The 23697-nt window shown below is 46.0% G+C and overlaps 1 protein-coding gene across 1 annotated transcript in view; it reads right to left on the reverse strand.

Annotated features, from left to right (window-relative positions):
• Nucleotides 1–23697, reverse strand: part of KCNAB1 (potassium voltage-gated channel subfamily A regulatory beta subunit 1) — a 258194-nt gene that overhangs the window by 150761 nt on the left and 83736 nt on the right. The window lies entirely within an intron of this gene.

A 23697-nucleotide genomic window follows, 5' to 3' on the forward strand; every position in this document is an offset into this window, starting at 1 on the left:
GCCATGCTGAAACTGGTGCAAGGCATGCTGGGATGTGTAGTTCATCAACATCTGGAGGGCCGGTGTTGCCCAGCCCTGCTGTAAGGGGACACAGGACTGTGTCAGACTGTACACACCAAGGGGACGCAGGACTGTGTCAGACTGTACACACCAAGGGGACGCAGGACTTTGTCAGACTGTACACACTATAAGGGGATGCAGGACTTTGTCAGTCTGTACACACTAAGGGAACGCAGGACTGTGTCAGACTGTACACACTATAAGGGGACGCAGGACTGTGTCACTGTTCACACTATGGGTGGGATGTATTAAAATACATCGCCGCCCTTCGCCGACCCCCCCCCCCTCCCGCCGCGATGCTGCCGCACGGCATATGTACTAACATATGCGGCTGGCATCGCGGTGCGGTGACGGGGGCACCCCGCGATACCTGGAATGTGGTGCGCGGGGGGTCTCCATCACCTCTCTGCCGCCACGCTCTCCCCTCACGTCGGGGACAGCTTCCTCCTCCCCCCTGCAGCCGGAAGGATGTCCGGCTGCTACACTAGGGGGAGGCAAGGCTTACCTTCCGGGGTCCAGGAGGACCCTTCAGGAAGGTAAGCCAGAGGGGGGGTCGGCGAGGTGGCGGGTTTGCGGCGGCGGGCGGCGAAAAAAAGCCCATAGGCTTCTATAGGGTATCGCCACCCAAAGGTAGCGATACCCTTCAGTGCGGTATCATTTTTGATACATTGGAAAATGCGGTAAAACCAGGGTTTTACCGTATTTTCCATTTGATACATCTCGCCCTAAAAGGGGACGCAGGACTGTGTCAGACTGTACACACTATAAGGGGACACAGGACTGTGTCAGACTGTACACACTGGAGGAGGACGCAGGGCTGTGTTAGACTGTATACACTATAAGGGGACGCAGGACTGTGTCAGACTGTACACACTGGAGGATGACGCAGGACTGTGTCAGACTGTACACACTATAAGGGGACGCAGGACTGTCAGACTGTACACACTGGAGGAGGATGCAGGGCTGTGTCAGACTGTACACATTATAAGGGGAAATAGGATTGTGTCAGACTGTGCACACTATAGGGGGACGCATGACTGTGTCAGACTGTACACACTATAAGGGGATGCAGGACTGTGTCAGATTGTACACACTATAAGGGGATGCAGGACTGTGTCAGACTGTACACACTATAAGGGGATGCAGGACTGTGTCAGACTGTACACACCATAAGGGGACGCAGGACTGTGTCAGACTGTACACACTATAAGGGGATGCAGGACTGTGTCAGATTGTACACACTATAAGGGGATGCAGGACTGTGTCAGTCTGTACACACCATAAGGGGACGCAGGACTGTGTCAGACTGTACACACTATAAGGGGATGCAGGACTGTGTCAGATTGTACACACTATAAGGGGATGCAGGACTGTGTCAGTCTGTACACACTATAAGGGGACGCAGGACTGTGTCAGACTGTACACACTGGAGGAGGACGCAGGGCTGTGTCAGACTGTACACACTATAAGGGGATGCAGGACTGTGTCAGATTGTACACACTATAAGGGGAGGCAGGACTGTGTCAGACTGTACACCCTATAAGGGGATGCAGGACTGTGTCAGACTGTACACACCATAAGGGGACGCAGGACTGTGTCAGACTGTACACACTATAAGGGGATGCAGGACTGTGTCAGTCTGTACACACTATAAGGGGACGCAGGACTGTGTCAGACTGTACACACTGGAGGAGGACGCAGGGCTGTGTCAGACTGTACACACTATAAGGGGACGCAGGACTGTGTCAGACTGTACACACTGGAGGAGGACGCAGGGCTGTGTCAGACTGTACACACTATAAGGGGATGCAGGACTGTGTCAGATTGTACACACTATAAGGGGAGGCAGGACTGTGTCAGACTGTACACCCTATAAGGGGATGCAGGACTGTGTCAGACTGTACACACCATAAGGGGACGCAGGACTGTGTCAGACTGTACACACTATAAGGGGACGCAGGACTGTGTCAGACTGTACACCCTATAAGGGGACGCAGGACTGTGTCAGACTGTACACACTATAAGGGGATGCAGGACTCTGTCAGACTGTACACCCTATAAGGGGATGCAGGACTGTGTCAGACTGTACACACCATAAGGGGACGCAGGACTGTGTCAGACTGTACACACTATAAGGGGATGCAGGACTCTGTCAGACTGTACACCCTATAAGGGGATGCAGGACTGTGTCAGACTGTACACACCATAAGGGGACGCAGGACTGTGTCAGACTGTACACACCATAAGGGGACGCAGGACTGTGTCAGATGGTACTCTATAATAGAAATCAACCACTGTAGATTTTTGTAACACTGCCGAATCCAAGCAAAATGTATAATGTAAAACACAATTTCTCCTTAGCACTTGCTGCCTTTGGAATTTAATATAATGTATGCTTTCGCAATCAAGATAATGATTTAGCCTCAACAGATTCACATTGCAAAATAAGCAACCGTGGTGCAGGGAGAGGTGGGCTTTATAGTGGTTATTATCTTCCAGGCAGCACTGCAGTAAGGCTGCCCACACATTCCTAGTCATCTGTATAAAGCACCATGAATATATACATGCTAAACCCTCCATAGATATGAATAAGGAGAATTGGTAGCCACAATACTGTTCAGGCTGGGAAAATTGATGCATTCAATTCAATTTGTATGTCCTTTACTAAACATCATTTATAACAGTTGGCCTGTACAAATCCCACAGGACTAGCTGAGATGTAATTGAATTGTTCAGAAATGAAAAGCCTCATTCCTGTTAAATTCAGTGTTGAACATGTTTGATAATATGTATGGAATTGTAGTATAACAAAATAATAATTCACTATTAATATTATTAACAAGCATTTATTTTTTAATGTATGATTTAGTGAGAGGTGAAGTGTCATTGGTGTTATAAGCTTATTTGCTAAATAAGCATTCTGTTGGTCTTGTATATGTTTTATTATTTAAATATGTATCTATTATTAATCATCATCCCACAGCTGTATTTGTCTACAACACAGAACATGCTAAGGGCAAGATGTACTAAAGGGAAAATGCGGTAAAACCCCTGTTTTCCTATGTATCAATACCCGTCCGCCCCGTTTTCGCAAGGCAGGGTATCGCCACCCTCTGGGTGGCGATACCCTATAGAAGCCTATGGGCTTCTTTCGCCGCCCGCCGTACGCCTTCCGCGTGCCCACCCCCTCCCGTCCTCCTTTGATCTCCTCCTCCCCCTGGTGTCACAGCCAGCAGGACATCCGGCTGCAGGGTGGAGGAGGAGACGCAGGGGGACGCTGGCAGCCGCCGGGAGGTGACTGAGACCCCCACAGACCACATCACAGGTATCGCGAGGGTCTCCGTTACCGCAACCCGATGCTGGCCGCATATGTTAGTACATATGCGGCAGCATCGCGGCGGCTGCCATGCGAAGGGCGGCGATGTATGTTAATACATCCCACCCTAAATGAGATGTCAGTTACAGTTTATACAGATCACTGCCCTGCTGTAAGCTATGATGCAAATACCTCTTTCACACCACACCTTGGACCTGGGAAATGGGTTGCTGACGTGCCATCCCAGGTCCAGGTATGGTGTGAAAGCACCTAAGCTTGTAACTCTGGTCCACTAACCCGGCAATTTGAACCACATTATAAGAAGAGTTATAATGTGAAAGTGCCGGACCCGGGTCGAGGTTCCGCGTCTGACCTGGCTTAGCGATGTGAAAGGGGTATGAGACAGTTTTCAATCCTTCATTTTATTGTTTTTTTTTTCTCAGTCATACATACTGTATGTTTTGGTTATGATTTATGGTTGTTTCAAGAAGACTTTTAACTAAAATGTCCCTCTCCCCAAATTATGTCATCTTGAACTTTTAAACCCCTTCTGGTATCTGAACAACAACCAGGGGTGTAACTCCCAGAGACAATGGCATTGCCTGCCTCTGGGCTCCAAGCCCTGAAAGGGCACCTGCATGTACAGCAGCACCTGAGAGGTTCGCAATGGGATCCAAGTGTGACCACTGCTCTTCCAATGGAGCTCTGCGATGCACCTGCTGTTGCTGCATACTTAATCAGCTTTGTCCCAGGAACCCTGCTAACACCTGCAATAGGGGACAGGACAGTTCCCGTCTGTTACCATTCAGCCTGCACTGCAGCAAGTTATGGTGCACCCGCTAATGCTGCTAGACTGTGAGATGGGACCCACTGGGGAATCCTTATTCTGCATGCTGCAGATGACTGAATTTCCAGGGTCTAAAGGTGCCCATGAGAGAATGTGCATAAGAGTTCCCTTGAACATCACCAGCAGATACGATTCACAGTATTGTATGTGACCCCAGCCAAGCCTGTGAGAAAACTATAACTATAACTATAGTGCAACCGTGGAATCTTTGGCTCTGAGCCAATGCTCACGGGACCGCACATTGGATCGGATGTCAAACACATGCGATTTTGACACTTTTCATCTGATTTCTCTGCCCGATGCGTTGGAATCAGATGAAAAGGAAAACATACTATTGTATAGGGGTCTTAAATCTGACCTACTGACCATTGACACACAGCATAGCTTCTTCCCCATGAGGGAAGGACAACATTTTTGAAGTTAAGTACTGTCAGAAACCGGTGTGCGTTCATATCTACGCACGCGTCCGCGTTCCTTACCCGCTCGCTGGTGTGCCTTGCGGCGCAGGCCCCTGTTCTGTGCCTTCCCTGGGTACTCTCTATGGCAGGATCTGAGTGGCATTACCCTGAACTATTGCCAGCATCTCACACTGGTCCCGGGCTGGGCCCATGCCAGATGGGCTCTGCCATGACACCTGCAATCACATGACTTTGTTGTCCAATGTTTCCCTGTGACCTTGCTACTCTGACCTATGCACTGACCCATGTGACCAAAGATGTGCACAGGTACTTCCCTGGCTCTCCACACCTGCCAGGTTACCTTCCTCGCTGTCTACCATCTCCAGCTATCAAGGGAAGAGGATAGAGAACTACAGCATCTCTCAGCAGAGTTTGCTACTGCACTTAAAGGGCCATACCATCTGCGACTCCCAAGTCGACACAGGTATCAACTCTGCAGTTCCTGTATATTCCGTGTCGGTTCCCAAGCTGTCAACTCTTGTGTCGACCCCCAGCCCGTCAACTCCCATGTCGACTCCCAGGTTGTCAACAAGCTCCTGTCGACTCCCAGGTCATCAATACTTCCCTCTGGCTCACAGGTCGTCTACAGTTCCGTATCGACTCCCAGGTCGTTAACACTCCCTCTGGCTCCCAGGCTGTCTACCGTACCATGTCGACTCGGAGGTCATCAACACTCCATCCGGCTTCCAGGCCGTCAACACTCCGTGTCAGCTCCCAGGCCGTCAACCCTCCGTGTGGGCTCCCAGGCTGTTGACTACTCATGGGCTCCAAGCCACTGTCAACCCCCCTGGCCTCCTAGGCCAGAGCAGACCAAAGTTCCAAGTTCCAAGCTCACTGCCACTAGTCAATGTCCATCTCCTGTGACTGGCCGGTTAGCTGTGGGGAATTCAGGTCAGAGGGCCGCGACCTCGCCACCGAACGCAGCGGAGTCCAAACCTCCTTGCATGGGTCCCTGGTGAAAACCGCTCCTCCGCCTCCGACCAGAGTCTTGTCAACTCCCCCCCACCTAGCTGTGCCCGCAGTGCCAGTGATATTCATATGAACTGTCCATATCTAAAGCCTCCCGTGTTCCAGTTGGTGTGGTATAGTAGCCCGACAGTCGGGATTCCGACAGTCATTAGTCAGACGTCGGAATCCCGACTGCTCAGTGTGGGGAGCGCAATGAAGCCCCTTGCGGGCTCGCTGCGCTTGCCACGCTGCAGGCACGGTGGCGAGCTGCACTCGCCACTTATTTTATTCTCCCTCTATGGGGGTCGTGGACCCCCACGAGGGAGCAGTCGGGATTCCGACGTCGGTGGAATGACTGTCGGAATCCCAACTGTCGGGGAGCCGTCCGGCACCCTTTCCAGTTCCCAGCATCCACCACTGGCCCACTGCTGCCACAGTCGGGAACTCCAGAGACCCGTGCCGTGACAAGTACATTACCCCTAATGACTCAGAGCACCCCATTTTGTTTTTATATATTATTTTTTTAGGTTTACATTTTATATTGTTCTATGTCTCCTACCCATGTAATAACATCAAATTAACTTTTTTTAACTCACATTTGGTAACTTATATGTTTCCAATATCGGATTTTTTTAATTGGTAACTAGCAGCATATTAAAATACCCGTCTTCTCAGCATTTGAAAGAGACCACATCGGGTACAGATATCCTATGAATTTCCACAAAAAATATTTGTTTGGTACGCACTTTCTTATTTATATCTAATTGAATAATTGTGATTACCAGTAATACACAATTAGGTACCTGTTTTCTCTCCCCCATCTTTCCTGACCTACCCAACCGATTCACCAAATCAGCTAACTGAGATTTGGACAACCTACGAAGCACTGTACTATTTTGGTCCCAATAAAAGTATGCGGCAAACACTGAAGGACAGAAATAATGGATTTGGAAAATGCTTACCTAAGTAACATACTAATGATTGCGGGACATATCGAATAAATGCTCTTCAGTAGTTCTGCTAAAATTGCTGGCGAGCAAGACTGAATTTACCAGAATAAAAAGCACACCGTCCCACATAAATACATGTGATTAATTATACATTACATTTTTAAGTGCCTGTATATGGTATAGCAGTATACTTAGCATGGTTTAGAATACTTGCAGAATCTTGAGTACCAGCCGATATATACATTATAATGGCACAAGACCGACATGATGCTCCCGATTTCAATGTTAAAAATATTTTAACATTGAAGCCTATGGCAAAATCGCGGGCATCACGTCGGGGGCCATGTTAATGCACGCGACCGACGCGATGCCCCCGATTTTGCCTTTGCCGGCAAAATGGACCTGATTTCAAAGGAAATCGGGTCCATCGCGGGCATCGTGTACCTTAACTTTAAGGTACACGATGCCCGCGATTGTGGCCGTGCTAGGAAACAAGTACCAAAAATATTTGTAAAGTTGTTCAGAAGGTCTGAGAAGAAATTTTACTCCTGGGGGATTTCATTATTACTCCAAATCCAATCCTACTAGAGCACATAGCCTTTGCACTACTTGTCCTTCTGGGTATACAGCATCTTTTGGGCTATGCATCTTAAATTGTGCAAAGAGTAAATGTACACATGTTCATAGGACATACTTCCAAATTGATTTGGCTTTAACCAATTGGTTCTCCATCAATTCCATAAATAATAATTCTCATAAATTCTTGGTCTGATTAGTTGTATATTGAAATTTAGGAGGCCCCCCTTCACTAAATGGACCATGTATATTAGGTAATCACCCTTTGTTCCCTTTAAAAGCTAACCTATCTATACAACCACTTTTAGAGACTATTTATATGAACGCTCAGTAATGGTTTTATTTTTTTTTACGTTTATTCATTGAAGCAGCAGAATATAAATCATGACAATGAGAATACTTTCATAAGAAAACATACAGAATGTACAAAGTTTTCTCAAAGTAAAAAGGTACAGTACAATTGTGTTCCAGTGTATCATTGTCTCACAGTTACAGAGTGAATTTTCAGTAATTTAGCATCCACGAACTTGAATCTCAATCTAATATTTGTAGAACCAACAAAAAAAATCCCCTAGAATATTACACTTTATCAGAAAAATTATGAAGATAAGAGAAGAACTTGAGGATTCTGAAAAGTCATGTATTCATTGCAATAGGATAAATCCACAGGTCTAATTGGCTACTTCAATATAGTACATTTTATATTAAATGTCCTGGTTCCAATTTTAATGGGTTTATATGAGGCAGGTTGAACTTTGGGTTCTTTCCAAGCAGGGTTGTTGAGGGCCAGGATAAATACCAATCTTGATCCTGGCAGAGAAACAGCTATTGCTCAGAACTGCAGTACTGCCAAAATGTTCTGTTGAACACAGGTAAAAAGATTTATGCCAAATTGATCTCTAATAGGTAGAATATGTTACTTCCTCACTTAATTCAAATCAGGTTGGATTTGTTATGGGAAGTCAAGCATCAAGCAGTACGCATAGGGCCTTATTGAATATTAGTCCTGGGGAGAAGACCTGCATCTCGCCCTCTCAAAAGAAATGGAAAAATAATTTCTATTGGTGCAATATTGGGGTGATTCTCAGCAAAAGCTATGTTGTTTTTGCAGACAATGTTTTGCTGTTTGTAGCATACCCCAAGACATCACTTCTTGTTACCATTCGATTTTAGACAACTATTCTTTAGGATCATACTGGAAATTAAACATGTCTCAAACTTTGCTTCTTCCAAATACATTTGGCAAAAGTTGAAGACTAATTACATTGTATTTATGAGCCATTATTACACAAATTGGAATGTTTCACACACAAAAAATTGGTTAAACTTTTTCTCTGAGGAATTTTATTTAAAGTACACAATCTAAATGAAAGGCTGTAAAAAAAATACAGAAAACTTATAGAATGCTTGATGTAAATTTACAAAGAGTAAGCGATTGTAAAATAAGTGGGAAGGGATAGAGGAAGATGGAGAAAATGGCATGGCCACCCTAGAGAAAAAATTAGGAAGAAGAGATAAAACATTAAAAGGAAAAACAGAGAAAAAAGACATATGAAGAAAGAGAGAAAATTCAGGAACAGGTGATCATAGTCTACGATAGGGTTTAATTGTATATACATTTTCTTAAAACTATCCCTTTATTCTGTTTTATTAAAAACCCTAGTTTCTTTATTAAATACATCTGGAAAACTAAAAGGTCTGTTATGATTTGGGTGTGAACCCACAGTCATGACCACTGTTTAGGTTGGCCACGGTGGACCCTACACTGCCTATGTTGAATTCCTCTAAAAGATTGCTGGCACCTGCAAGGCTAGGTCTTCACCTATAATAGCTATGTCTGGAGTGGCAAATTAGGTCCGCCCCAACTCCGGTGCCACCAGGTCTTACTTTAGGACAAATTCCCAGAGATCTTTTGGAAAGAGACAAAAGGATAAACTGGCTAAAGGTACCCAACAAGACTGGAGAAAAACACTAATGTCCAACCGCCAAAAACCAGCAAGAAAGCGAACTAACCACACAAGCGACCTAGTCGTAGAAACAAGGCTAAAGCGACCGAATTACATACACAATGAAAAAAAAAACAAGTCAAAGCACAACAAACCACACAACAGATAAACACTCCACAGAATACCAAAATATATACAGATCCAGGTTTCCAAAAGATAAAACTCATGGACACCTGAAGGAACCAGGAGCTGATGGCAAATCTACAGTACAGCTGACACAAGCTCAGCCAGGACTAAGTGGAGCAGACAGGAGGCTAGTGGAAGCTGTCTGCATGCTAGCTGCATGCATTGGGAAACAAGCCTGGAACATAGGACACCAGATGGCACAGACTGCTGGAAGCACAGTTGCCAGATCATCCCCTTTAATAAGTGCACATTTGAATTACACAGGTTCTTGACTACTTTTCAAACTTTTCAAATGTAATGACAGCTGGTATGGTTGGGAGGTGACAGATATCAAGAGTTCATACCAACTGTCATTACATTTGAAAAGTTTGAAAAGGAGTCAAGAACCTGTGTAATTTATATGTTGTGCTTATTAAAGGGATGATCTGGCAACCCTGGCTGGAAGCAGTAAGCAAGAGGCTAGAAGCTGAGAGCTAGTAACTGGAAGCTATGAACAAGAAGGTGGCAGCTGGTCACTGGAAGCTAGCACCTGGGGACTGAAGCAGAAGCTATAACCAGCGTCAGGGTCTGGGTCTGCACTGAATATAAAAGGAGCAAGCATCAATCAGCGCTGTTTGAAAGGCACAAGCCTCCTGAAGCACAGATTACCTCCAGGTGAGCTGCCAGACCAGATAATGAGCAAAATTAGGTTTCATCTTTGTGTGCAGAACAACAAACAGAATTTAGCTGCAATAGCATAGACTCACCAAAGGAGGACACCAGAGAGTCCCATACCAGAAACATGAGAATCTTGGAAAGCTCACAAAAACTGACACGAAAATATCAAGGAGGAATGAGTAACCACTGTGCCTCATAACAAGGTCAAGGTTGGCCAAGAAATATATGATATTACCTAAGTGAGAAGGGGATGTAGCATTACCCTAACTGGAATTATATAAACTGGTCTTTCTTCTTAACCAGATTTGAGATTGGGTTCTGTTACTTTTAACAAAACCTTGGTTAACTAGGGAGTTTGATATTCATGGAATGTCTTCATAATCTGTTGCGGATCCCTTCCCATTCCTCTGTTATTCTTTCTATTTCTATCTCTACCATTTTTAAGGCCTGGGATCATCTTTGTAGCTTCTTTGATCTGCTCGCCTTCCTTCATCTAATTTTTTTCATCTAATTAAGATTTTAGAATGTTTAATTCCAGGTTTGTTGCATTCCCATATGGTCGATTATGGTATTCAAACTGTGTGGGAAGTATTTTATGAAAATACACTCATTCTTTTCTCACAAATCCAATCATTGTCCTATTACAAATAATTGAATAGCTTTATCCATGTAGGACATTGCATTCAGTCATTTAAAGTGCTACTCTCCCAACTTCAGATTTTCCACCTATTGATTTTGGTTCATGTTCAATAGAGGGGAGATAACCTAATGTAATAGTTTCTCACTAAGGCCCTTATTCTGATCGGTGCGGATATTCCCGCTTGCGTACGGCCCGCCGATGTTTATCGTCTGCGCATGTGCAGAGGTCACTCTGCGCATGTGCAGGCGATTTCGCCGCATGGATTCTTTATACGCCGCACAGGGGGCGTAGAGGGGCGTGAGGGGCTACTTAGCCTCATTACCCTATGCATACGCCCCCCGTTTCATGGGCATTCCCATGCAAACGCGGGGCGTATGCATGGTAATGAGGCCGTGACGCGTGGGTACGGGGCGGGCATCTGACATCGCCGGATGTCAGCTGCCCGCCCCCATACATGATTTCACACGGACAAGTGTCCGTGTGGTCTTGTGTTGCGGGACCTGGTGGAGCGTGCGGCCCTGCATTCGATGTTCGGCGACCATCGAATGCAGGGGCTGCTCCCAAGACGGAGGAGGCGTATCCCCGTCCAATTTCATGCGGATCGCCACATATCCGCGTACGGACGGCAGGTGGCGATCCGTATGGAAGGCGGGGATTCGCCTGCACGGTTGCGGCCGCATATTCTGATCGGGCCGCACCGATCAGAATAAGGCCCTAAGTGAGCATTTGACTAATAAAACCCTGGGCACAGTAAAATGGGAATCTAATCTGACATTCTAGGGTTAATTTGTTGGAAGCCAATTAACCTACCAGTATATTTTTGGATTGTGGGAGGAAACCGGAGTACACGGAGAAAACCCACGCAAGTACGGGGAGAATATACAAACTCTGCACAGATAGGGCCATGGTGGGGATCGAACCCATGACCTCAGTGCTGTGAAGCAGTAATTCTAACCATTACACCATCCATACTGACCTTACTATAGAAGCCATCACAGCCCAGTTTTGGAAACAGAATGCTCCGTACCTCCTTACCCATTCACTCCTTTCGCTGAATTAATTTAGTTTTCTAATGGATATGTATGGACAAACCTATTCCACATATAACTTGCACCCTGGGATAAAATGGTCCATTTGGTATGGAATTCTACACAATGGATCAATGCCCAAATCCTGCTGTCAGTACAACCTGTGTAGGCTATTATACAATTAGTTGTGTTCATGATTTATATTTGCAGTGTACCGAAGAGCAATATTCTTTTAGTGCATGTACACAGAAACCTAAGTATAAGTTGCTCTTAACAAGAGGTGAGAACAAATTAGGGTGTACAGACCACATTCATTATCAGATACAAGAAAGGAGAACACCATCCGCCTTCAATATAAAGTGGCATGAGTTTATTCGACTGACATTAACGTTCCCCTGTGATTACTTGTCAATATATTGCATGGAGTGAAAAGCTTTTACGCTCCATTTTTACAATGCAGCTAAGCGTATCATAAATTATAAAACAAAATAAAAACTGTTCTCTACATATAAATGCTTTTTTGAATGTGTATAGACAAGACTTCCAACAAATCACTTAGTCAATGGATCAGAGAATGCAATTGTTAACTTAGAACATGCTTAGGGGAAATCTGATGGTGTGCCAATGTCTTTGAAGAGTTCTACTTAAATCCCATAATGCCATGGGGGACAACAGATCATTGCCAAACTGAGCACTCACTCTCTAGCAGTGAGGATGTTAATTTGCTAATGCTTTTCCCTGGTAAATGGAACAGAAGCTCTCCAAGGTACTGAAATAAGATAAAAGTTGGATTTAAGAGCTCTTAGCCTTGATCATTTTAATAGCAGGTCATATGCTAATTAAATAGGAAAATTTGTTTGGGGGATTTTCTAACAGTTTAATAGCTAATTATTATAACACAGAAAACTGATTATTACTTAAAAATAAGTAACTGACCTTTATTTTGTTATAATAGAACTTTAAAACTTGGCAGAATGTCCTGGAATTTCAGCTTGTACAGTAGTTACAGTATACAGTGTGTGATGCAGAGTTGGGCAACAGCCACCACACTGTCACTAAACTACAGTACTGAACTATAACCTCCATATATATCTGTAATCCCAATTTATTGGCAAGAAGTATAATGTTTTGTTTGCCACGTATTGCAGCAATAAGAAATTATTAGGTTAATGCAGTGGAGTATCAGATTTTTTTCAAGGCACCCCTAGGCAAAAAGTTTCATACTATGAAATGTTTTAAAAATATATAAAATGAAGAATATTCTGTTTATATGTCATCCTTATGGTCAGCTATGTGGTGAGGGACAGGGTTTGTTTCTGCTTGTCCTCATATTTTATGATTGGTAGCCACAAGCACTAGTTTTAGCTATTAGATTGACCATAAATAATTTGAATTGGTTCTGGACCACCAACTCAGGGCATCGCTGCAAGTGTTCTGATGCACCCCATCCCTGCAAGTGTTCTGATGCACCCCATCCCTGCAAGGGTTCTGATGCACCCCATCCCTGCAAGTGTTCTGATGCACCCCATCCCTGCAAGTGTTCTGATGCACCCCATCCCTGCAAGTGTTCTGATGCACCCCATCCCTGCAAGTGTTCTGATGCACCCCATCCCTGCAAGTGTTCTGATGCACCCCATCCCTGCAAGTGTTCTGATGCACCCCATCCCTGCAAGTGTTCTGATGCACCCCATCCCTGCAAGTGTTCTGATGCACCCCATCCCTGCAAGTGTTCTGATGCACCCCATCCCTGCAAGTGTTCTGATGCACCCCATCCCTGCAAGTGTTCTGATGCACCCCATCCCTGCAAGTGTTCTGATGCACCCCATCCCTGCAAGTGTTCTGATGCACCCCATCCCTGCAAGGGTTCCGATGCACCCCATCCCTGCAAGGGTTCCGATGCACGTCATCCCTGCAAGTGTTCCGATGCACCCCATCCCTGCAAGTGTTCCGATGCACCCCATCCCTGCAAGTGTTCCGATGCACCCCATCCCTGCAAGTGTTCCGATGCACCCCATCCCTGCAAGTGTTCCGATGCACCCCATCCCTGCAAGGGTTCTGATGCACCCCATCCCTGCAAGTGTTCTGATGCACCCCATCCCTGCAAGTGTTCTGATGCACCCCATCCCTGCAAGTGTTCTGATGCACCCCATCCCTGCAAGTGTTCTGATGCACCCCATCCCTGCAAGTGTTCTGATGCACCCCATCCCTGCAAGTGTTCTGATGCACCCCATCCCTGCAAGTGTTCTGATGCACACCATCCCTGCAAGTGTTCTGATGCACCCCATCCCTGCAAGTGTTCTGATGCACACCATCCCTGCAAGTGTTCTGATGCACCCCATCCCTGCAAGTGTTCTGATGCACCCCATCCCTGCAAGTGTTCTGATGCACCCCATCCCTGCAAGTGTTCTGATGCACCCCATCCCTGCAAGTGTTCTGATGCACCCCATCCCTGCAAGTGTTCTGATGCACACCATCCCTGCAAGTGTTCTGATGCACACCATCCCTGCAAGTGTTCTGATGCACCCCATCCCTGCAAGTGTTCTGATGCACCCCATCCCTGCAAGTGTTCTGATGCACCCCATCCCTGCAAGGGTTCTGATGCACCCCATCCCTGCAAGGGTTCTGATGCACCCCATCCCTGCAAGGGTTCTGATGCACCCCATCCCTGCAAGGGTTCTGATGCACCCCATCCCTGCAAGGGTTCCGATGCACGTCATCCCTGCAAGTGTTCCGATGCACCCCATCCCTGCAAGTGTTCCGATGCACCCCATCCCTGCAAGTGTTCCGATGCACCCCATCCCTGCAAGGGTTCCGATGCACCCCATCCCTGCAAGTGTTCCGATGCACCCCATCCCTGCAAGTGTTCTGATGCACCCCATCCCTGCAAGGGTTCTGATGCACCCCATCCCTGCAAGTGTTCTGATGCACCCCATCCCTGCAAGGGTTCTGATGCACCCCATCCCTGCAAGTGTTCTGATGCACCCCATCCCTGCAAGTGTTCTGATGCACCCATCCCTGCAAGTGTTCTGATGCACCCCATCCCTGCAAGTGTTCTGATGCACCCCATCCCTGCAAGTGTTCTGATGCACCCCATCCCTGCAAGGGTTCCGATGCACCCCATCCCTGCAAGTGTTCCGATGCACCCCATCCCTGCAAGTGTTCTGATGCACCCCATCCCTGCAAGGGTTCTGATGCACCCCATCCCTGCAAGTGTTCTGATGCACCCCATCCCTGCAAGGGTTCTGATGCACCCCATCCCTGCAAGGGTTCCGATGCACCCCATCCCTGCAAGTGTTCCGATGCACCCCATCCCTGCAAGTGTTCCGATGCACCCCATCCCTGCAAGTGTTCCGATGCACCCCATCCCTGCAAGTGTTCCGATGCACCCCATCCCTGCAAGTGTTCCGATGCACCCCATCCCTGCAAGGGTTCCGATGCACCCCATCCCTGCAAGTGTTCCGATGCACCCCATCCCTGCAAGGGTTCCGATGCACCCCATCCCTGCAAGTGTTCTGATGCACCCCATCCCTGCAAGGGTTCTGATGCACCCCATCCCTGCAAGTGTTCTGATGCACCCCATCCCTGCAAGTGTTCTGATGCACCCCAGACAGTTTGGGAACCACTGGGATAATTTATAAAAAAAACACATGCGATCTGTAAAGTCAAGTGAGCACTGATGCAAATTTGGATCTGGCATTCTTACATGGCATGTTAGTGCACTGCAAGTGTTCTGATGCACCCCATCCCTGCAAGGGTTCTGATGCACCCCATCCCTGCAAGGGTTCTGATGCACCCCATCCCTGCAAGGGTTCTGATGCACCCCATCCCTGCAAGGGTTCTGATGCACCCCATCCCTGCAAGGGTTCCGATGCACGTCATCTCTGCAAGTGTTCTGATGCACCCCATCCCTGCAAGTGTTCCGATGCACCCCATCCCTGCAAGTGTTCCGATGCACCCCATCCCTGCAAGGGTTCCGATGCACCCCATCCCTGCAAGTGTTCCGATGCACCCCATCCCTGCAAGTGTTCTGATGCACCCCATCCCTGCAAGGGTTCTGATGCACCCCATCCCTGCAAGTGTTCTGATGCACCCCATCCCTGCAAGGGTTCTGATGCACCCCATCCCTGCAAGTGTTCCGATGCACCCCATCCCTGCAAGTGTTCCGATGCACCCCATCCCTGCAAGTGTTCCGATGCACCCCATCCCTGCAAGTGTTCTGATGCACCCCATCCCTGCAAGTGTTCTGATGCACCCCATCCCTGCAAGTGTTCTGATGCACCCCATCCCTGCAAGTGTTCTGATGCACCCCATCCCTGCAAGTGTTCTGATGCACCCCATCCCTGCAAGTGTTCTGATGCACCCCATCCCTGCAAGTGTTCTGATGCACACCATCCCTGCAAGTGTTCTGATGCACCCCATCCCTGCAAGTGTTCTGATGCACACCATCCCTGCAAGTGTTCTGATGCACACCATCCCTGCAAGTGTTCTGATGCACACCATCCCTGCAAGTGTTCTGATGCACCCCATCCCTGCAAGTGTTCTGATGCACCCCATCCCTGCAAGTGTTCTGATGCACCCCATCCCTGCAAGGGTTCTGATGCACCCTATCCCTGCAAGGGTTCTGATGCACCCCATCCCTGCAAGGGTTCTGATGCACCCCATCCCTGCAAGGGTTCCGATGCACCCCATCCCTGCAAGTGTTCCGATGCACCCCATCCCTGCAAGTGTTCCGATGCACCCCATCCCTGCAAGTGTTCCGATGCACCCCATCCCTGCAAGTGTTCCGATGCACCCCATCCCTGCAAGTGTTCCGATGCACCCCATCCCTGCAAGGGTTCCGATGCACCCCATCCCTGCAAGTGTTCCGATGCACCCCATCCCTGCAAGGGTTCCGATGCACCCCATCCCTGCAAGTGTTCTGATGCACCCCATCCCTGCAAGGGTTCTGATGCACCCCATCCCTGCAAGTGTTCTGATGCACCCCATCCCTGCAAGTGTTCTGATGCACCCCAGACAGTTTGGGAACCACTGGGATAATTTATAAAAAAAACACATGCGATCTGTAAAGTCAAGTGAGCACTGATGCAAATTTGGATCTGGCATTCTTACATGGCATGTTAGTGCACCAAAGTACACCTGTACAAGCGATCATTATATATGTGGAAATGTAGTCCATAAGATACAATTGCCTTTGAAGAGTAAGAGTAGCTTTATCGGCTGTTATTTAAAACATTGAATCTGTGATATCAGCTGCAGTCTGATTTCTTACTTGCCATAAGCACTTAATTAACAGTATTAATGCGTCTCGAATCCGTGTGAGTTGAAGAGTCGAAACACAGTACATGTAGTTTTAAGGTTCTCACTTATAATTATACACTAGAAATACAATGTAATACAAATTAAAAATACATGTTATATGAAATAGAAAAGGAACTAAAATGAACATGCAAAAATAAAATAGCATTAAATGTACAGGAATGAGCCCCGATCTCAATCTCCCCAGAGATGCAGAATTTTCAAGTCCAATTGCGTTAAGAATAAAGGTTTGTGCGCTCCTGCAGTGTGTGGGATAACTATTTCTCATGTCTTCTTTTCAACTTTACCTTCTAGTTACTTTACTTATCCCCTGTTGAAAATTAAATGCACAAAAAGGGTCACATGTAATATGGTGTGAGAAACAGTAAAGGTGTATGGACAGCAATGATCGCTGTCATCTTTGGGGGGAAAGTCGCTCACTGCATACACATTGAGCGGCTTTCCCCCTGCCCGGCGACGTCAGCGGGGGGGGAGGATGGCTTTGAATAGCGCAACGCTATGCAAAGCCATCCTCAAAGCCGCTCATCTGCTGGTAATACCAGCAGATGAACGGCTTTCTTGGCAATGATGCGGGAGCCCGCATCACTGCTCACCGCTCATTGCCGGGCCATACACACTCAGCGGCTTTGAGCTGAAAGCTGCTCAAACATGCTGTTTTTAGCGGCTTTCAACTTAAAGTCACCCAGTGTGTATGGGCCTTTAGTGAGAGATTTACATTTTGTTTTAAAGCAGGTAATTGGTTGCTGCATTAAAGACATAGAAAAACTCTCCCCAAATCTCCCACTTTCTGATTCTCACACCCTATTACATGTAGCCCATAGCATGTTAATACATTCTGGCTCCACACATTGGAAAGCCTTTTCAACCACATGAAACAAAAACAGTAATGCCATCACAAAGGAGCATTTGTTTTTTTCTCTTTATAAACGACACATACTGCATTTGGTAGCTGCGCCTACTGTATATCCCATTGTCAAAAGTCATTTGGACGTAAAAGCAAAACAATGCAATTTTTAAAATACTTGTCTGGAACAATGTTTTTCTACACTGCATCCCAAACTTGAGCAATCTCTCTGATGTCATACTGTAGCTCTTCCCGTGCACAAAACTTCCCAAGATACGGGCTCTACAGGAAAACAGGTTTCAAAAACCATATGTTTAGCAAACAATGATTCAAATAAATGTTGATTACCAGATTCCAGTTTCCACTAACATAATCTTTACAGATTAAAAAAAAAAATCCAATGTATTATTATACTCTGTAAAACTGCACTTACAAAGTAAATGTACCTACTACTTTAATAAATTGTCATACCACCGACATTTTAAAGAGTGCATCCCAACAGTGTAGACTCTGTTACACCCAAAAAATATTCTGCGACTGTATGGGAAGGTTATATTTTTAAAACATGCTTCCAGTGCTCGGATAGTCATTAAATGCAATGTAGATATTCCATCTCTGGAGAGGTGTCAGAATGTTTGCAATAGAATTGAAGAATTGCAGACATGCAGACATTCGGCACGCCTCAGCTGGGTGCAGAGAGGTCAAAGCAATTTGTTGTAATTGAAAAGTGTCATTATCTAGAAGGCAGTCATTTATGCAATATGTCATGGATTGAAAAAAAGGGAACCCTGAACAATGTTAGCACTTGTGCCCTTTGAATAAATGTTCATATTTAGCCTATAATTATTGGTCTGACATACAGTGACACTCTCTGTAAAGACCCACATTTACAGTACATAAGGCGGGAGGCACTAACGTGAAAATGTGATAAAAACCCAGATATTGGGTTTTTTCAGCATTTTATTATGTACTAAAGCCCTCACGCAGTACTGCAGCGGGGGTTATCGCTAGAAAAAGATGGTGAATCCTGAGTTTTAGACCCGGAAGTCCAGGGACGGTGCCGCATCACAAAGACAGCTCTTACCGCAAGAGCTGTCCTTTATGTTAATAAAGGCATAAGTTAGTGCATATGCTATTATTATGGATGTGAATGCCGGTAAAGTGGGGCCACAGATGTTAAAGCGTCCTGCCCAAAGACATAACCACCAAACACTACAACAATAATTTACTATAAACTGTGAATGTAAATGTGAAACACACTTTGTGGCAGTGGCCTAACATGGGGGTCGTGCCACCTATGCTGTCCCTGCCCATGAGCGCATGATGTCACACAGAGAGGTCAGAGCTGCCAGCACCAGGAAGTGCCGCACTACAGATACTCTAATCAGGTGTACAAACTGCACCGACACGCCGGGCAGTACTGCAGCTGCGATCCTGGCTGTGATGTTCTGTTCCAGGCACCATGTTAGCCAGAAGCTAGGACAATGGGGCAGGAAGGTACTTCTCCCAGTACCCTGTACCACAGAATTGCTTTCACACTCTTAGATATGGCCAGGGGTTAAAGTGAGGGGGAAAGGGGTAGAACTGAGTTCCACCATCTATTCAGTGATCAGCGGCTCCCCCACCATGCCCTTGGGACACTGCATCCAATTAGTGTAATCGGGACAGTTGGAAGGTATGCCTTATTAGGTATGCCTTTAAATCTGCTTAGTAATGCAAATCTCCATTTAATCTATCTATCTATCTATCTATCTATCTATCATGTTACAATGACTTAATGCACAAAGCATACAGACATTGTCAATAAGTTCAGTTTTTGTTCAGAGGAGAAAGAAAACATCTTGTTAATGGTGGAGATCAGAGGTGAATGGCCTGACTGATACAGGGTAGCAGGAAGGTTACAGAAATGCCAATGACCACACATTACAATGTTGCTAGGCAAAATAACATCTTTGAATATACGGCACAACAAATCTTGATGTGGATAGGCTACAGCAGAAGACCATCCTGGATTCCAGTTCTGTCAGCTAAGAACAGGGAATTCAGGCTACACTGGACATCCGCTCACCCAAACTGTACAGTTGTAGAATGGAAAATGTTTCCTTATCTGACGAAACTTGATTTCTTCAGTGACATGCAAATTGAGACTTAAAAAAACAACATGAATCCAAGGATCCATCTTTCCTTGTAACAATGGGGGTTACTCTGGTTGGTTTGGTCTCCGGGGGGAATGATGTTTTGCGTCTGCGCATGTGCATTTCTGCGCATGTGCAATTGCAGGGTGCCAGCGGGCATGGCGAACTACATGTTCGCCGCCTCGCTTACACCTAGCAGTGTGGCCAGGGTGTGGGGGCGGGGGTCAGTGTGTGTGGGTTGGGGGGGGGGGGGTTGTTCAGCCCATGGGAATGCCCAGCATTTCCCATAAAAACGCTGGGTGTGCCCGCCTGCTTCCCCCACAGGGCGCTCGCAGATCAGCTACACTGTAGCGGTGTCTCTGATCTGCGAGCGCTGGAGAAATCATTGGATGGTCGCCGACCATGGAAAGATTTCTCCCCAGATGCGAATGGATGATTATGCAAATCATCCATTTGCAGCTGTGCAGGAATTCACGAGGAAACGCGGGGTGCAAGGGGGGGTGGCCGCTACTGCGGGCGGCGTTTGGTGAACTCACAAGGCTGCAAAATTCGCAGCCTTGCGATTCAACCAGATTAACTTCTTATTTATTTCGCACCTTCTAGAAGATAATAGATAGAATCTGGTTGCCCATAGCAACATCCCATCTTATATAGAACTCCCATCTTAGCAAATAACCCCCATAGAATCCATGAAAAGCAGTGTCAGGTCATCCATTTACCTGCTAGGCATCAGGGATTTATTGTCATGGTGCTGAGGCTGGGGAGAAAACCTCCCAATAACTTACCATGGCTAGGTGCTCATTTTCTGTAATGTTAAATGGTACTTTCCTGCTCTCAACTACAACACCTCCCTAGGAATGGACATCGGAGGCTGATGCTTAGTAACCACTGATGTTTGCTGAAAGTATCTTTTCCAATAAACTGCGAAGGTTCAGTGGCTGCCAGTCATCACATGCAGCCTGGTGATGCCCATGTGAGAGCTAACTGCTACTGTCACCCAGAAGTTGAGTCTGCACTGCGGCTCAGTTAATAATGCCCATGCTTCTGTATGTACACATAGTAAATCCATGATTGTTGCTATACAATGGATAGTAGCCATTGCATCCATGGCCAGTGCAATTTCTTTTGGCACCCTTGGAAAAACTTCAGCTTACTACGTCCATCACCACCCACACACCAATACTGACATTCCCGAACCTCGGGTGAAAGTTGTAATGTCTTATAAGTTCAACACCTGCCATTTGCATTAAGTTCAACAAGGATGCCTCTCCCAGAGTGGTCCGTCATTTTATGATAGACTCAGGGGGTGCCCCCAGATTCTGGAGTCTCTAGCCAGCTGCCTAAAGGTACCTAATGGTCGAGCAAGCCCTGATTTGCATCACTGGATCCTCCCACATCTTTAGGGGAGTGTCCTAATGGTATTTGATAGATGCAACTGTGATATCACTGGCTCTGAACATATTTTATTTATTTATTAACAGTTTCTTATAGCGCACACATATTCTGCAGCGCTTTACAGAGAATATTTGAATATTCACATCAGTCCCTGCCCCAGTGGAGCTTACAATCTATATTCCCTACCACATGTACACACACACACACACACACACACAGACATTCTAGGGTTAATTTGTTGGAAGCTAATTAACCTACCAGTATATTTTTGAACTGTGGGAGGAAACCGGAATACCCGGAGGAAACCCATGCAAGTATGGGGAGAATATACACACTCCGCACAGTTAGGGCCATGGTGGGATTCGAACCCATGACCTCAGTGCTATGAGGCAGTAATGCTAACCATTACATATATGCAAGTATGAACGAATTCATCCTCTTCATTTAGAGTTGGAAAAGAACCTCCTTAGCAATACAAGTACAGTATTATTTTTAAATACCAATTATTATTTCCTTGCAAAACCTCTCTGTATGTAAAATATGTATTGCTGCCAAAAAAAGACACAGGCTCGCATAGCTATCAGCAGGTAATGTGATGGCAGAGGGTGGAGAAGGGGAGAGGATGTAATAGTGCTGACAGAACTTGAAAGGGCAATCCAAAGTATCTCTGCTCGCTACCACATGTGTTATCTGACTGTGGCTGCCATGACAATTATAAATCATACGTTGCAGCCTGAAATAAACACACAATAATAGTAAATATGATTCCTGCCATAGTGATTTATGTCCAAAAACACATTTGTTTTCATACTATTGCTGCTTTATTTCTTGCACATTTTCTTCATATCAGTGATCATTGGTCTTTGTCGATGTATATCTCCAAGCTTTGAAAATGTGGACTCCTACAATAAATCTCCAATTTCACATTGGGTGCCGGTAGAATATTATTAGCAAAGGAATAAAGAATGGCTCTCAAAAGCTATGGGGCGAATACATTCAGAGGTTTTTTATTGTCATCTCGAGTACCCAATAACCCTTACTCAAGCAATGCTTGCCTTAGTGTCAGTGGCGCATTTATAATGGGTGCAATGTGCACGGTGCACACGGGCCCCTGAGGTGCGGGGGGCCACAAATTGCACATTACACACATTTTTAATACTTACTGTATGTCTCCGGAGTCCTGCGATGAAAGCAGCAGTGCTGCCAGAATCACTGAAAAATGGTTGCGGCAGAGTTATGCACAGGCACAATAGAGCCTGAGCCCTTTAGTGCTCAGACTCTATGGCACTTTACAAAATATTTATAGTTATTGTCTGGGATGCTCAGTTGCAGCGCAGTAAAACTGGGTGAAGAGGCCATTCCAGGACATAAGTCCCCCATACACTTATTTGATTTGAGTCGATTTCACCTGATTTCGATCCCAAGTGCATCGGAGTCGGAGGTCAGACCTGCCTGCATGTCTGACCTCTGACTCAGACCACCCAGAAAGGTAAGGGGTCAAATACATACGATCCTGCTGCCCGGGAAGGTCTTGGGGAGTTCCAGGGGGATCGGATGGCCATACCTTGCTGTGACAAATTGCAGTAGTATAGTATATGGCCACCTTGACTGTAAACCAGTAACGTGATGCTTGCATACAATGCAGTTAGGTTTGGGAGTTTCATGAGTGTCACTCCTCAATATCTATAACTCTATTTAATGCATACAGCTATAATGAATTGCTTAAAATTAGCTGAAAAAAAACTTTTTTATAATAGCTGCCCCTTGTGTGACTTACAATAATAGTATAGTAACAAGTCTGTTATGTTTTTAGGATACACTAAAGAATTTCAGTTCAGGAAATACACAAGTTATTTCACTTTCAGATCCCACATAAAAATATACCAAACTACTAAACACCCTCAAAGTGAGTCGTAACAATGTTGTTCAAATCGTATAGTATGTACACACTATGGCCCTTATTCAAATCTGATCACAGTACAAATTTGTTCTCAAAATGGGCAAAACCATGTGCACTGCAGGTGGGACAGATGTAATATGTGCAGAGAGAGTTAAATTTGGGTGGGTTGCGTTGAAACTGAAATCTAAATTGCAGTTTAAAAATAATGCAGTCAGTATTTACCCTGCACAGAAACAAAATAACTCACACAAATCTAATTCTCTCTGTACATGTTACATCTGCCCCACTTGCAGTGCACATGGTTTTGCCCATTTTGAGAACAAATTTTTTACTGTGATCAGATCTGAATAAGGGCCTATATACGCTTTCCCAAGGGTCATAATTTGCCTCTATTGTCAGGGCCGTCTTAACAGTAGTGAGGGCACCTGGACAAACCAATTCACTGGGAAAACTGTTAATTAGTTTGCCCAGGAGCCCCCCCTCCCTCCCCCCCAT

Source organism: Crinia signifera, chromosome 3, assembly GCF_055691185.1.
Source record: "Crinia signifera chromosome 3, ASM5569118v1, whole genome shotgun sequence".
NCBI lineage: Eukaryota > Metazoa > Chordata > Amphibia > Anura > Myobatrachidae > Crinia > Crinia signifera.